Here is a 1343-nt window from a genome sequence, read left to right as displayed (position 1 = left end):
TGAGGAGGTGTGTATGAGAGGACGTGTGTGTGTATGTATGTTATGTGCTTTATAATCATCTTCGGAGGAGCCGCGATGAGGGACTTCATAAGCCAAATATGGTGGTTGGCTCACTAGCGACGTGTGTTGGAAGTCTCCGTTAAAAGATGTGGCTGCTTGAGGTCTATACATGGAGGTGTTGATGATTAGGAAAATGGGTCGGTGCGTGTGGGGTGTGAGGTAGACGATTAGGTGGGTGGGTAGGCGGGAACTTTTGGCGTGATCTGACCCTCTAAAACATATATACATACACATACACACATGCACACACACAGGCGCACGCACGCACACACATACATACACATCCACACACATACATACATACACACACATGCACGCACCTGTCCGCTATTGCTGCTCCGCATCCCGCCCAGGTAGGACTGCGTCTGCTGCAGCTGTTGGCCGCCGCCTCCCCCCCCCATATTCGCCAGCTGCGGCACCCGCATGAACCTGGCCAGCATCAGCCAGCTGATCACCCCGCTCTGGTCCACATCCTGATACATACATACATACCGACGCATGCGTACATACATACCATACATACAGGAAGAAAACGACGCGGCCGTGACAGGGAGGCCGTAGGCAGCAGCGGGGGGAGGGGGGGGGATGGGATTAGGGGGGTTTAGGGTAATAGGGCAATACCGGGTAGGGAGTGAGCGAGCAAGGAAGAGCAGTACCAGCGGCAGTAGCAGTAGTACTAGTAGTGACGACTGCAAAAAGTATACATATACCGGCAGCAGTTGGAGGATTCGCAATAGCAGGAAGAAACAGGCTATGGGCAGGGGCAGCAGCAGCCGTAGCAGGAGCAGCGAAATCAGCAACAGGCGCAGCATTTCGCATCAGCAAAAACACGAACACACATACATACATACACACACATACACATACACAAGTAGGAAGCAGTTTCCACATCGTAAAAAAAACCAATTCCATCTTGTTACACACACACATACCCCTCCGACTTGCGCTGCCATATGCAATGCCGTAAAAACGGCATTCAGAAAACGCGCATGCAGCCTGCCCTGTCGTACCTGCGCATACAGGTACGACAAGATTGCCCGGCGGGGCGCCTCCTGCAAGTCCGGCATGAGGCTGTGCAGGAAGCGACCAAACTCCGGGAAGCTAAGGTAGCCGCGTCGTGAAGTGTCCGCGGTCTCGAAGAGCTGTAGCGCGACAGACTGGGGGAGAAGTGGGGGGAGAAGTGGGGGGAGAAGTGGGGGGAGAAGTGGGGGGAGAAGTGGGGGGAGAAGTGGGGGGAGAAGTGGGGGGAGAAGTGGGGGGAGAAGGAGGGGGGGAAGGAGGGG

Source organism: Volvox carteri (genome assembly GCF_000143455.1).
Source record: "Volvox carteri f. nagariensis unplaced genomic scaffold VOLCAscaffold_106, whole genome shotgun sequence".
NCBI lineage: Eukaryota > Viridiplantae > Chlorophyta > Chlorophyceae > Chlamydomonadales > Volvocaceae > Volvox > Volvox carteri.
The sequence above is the reverse complement of the archived record's forward strand: the minus strand, read 5'-3'. Positions refer to the sequence as shown.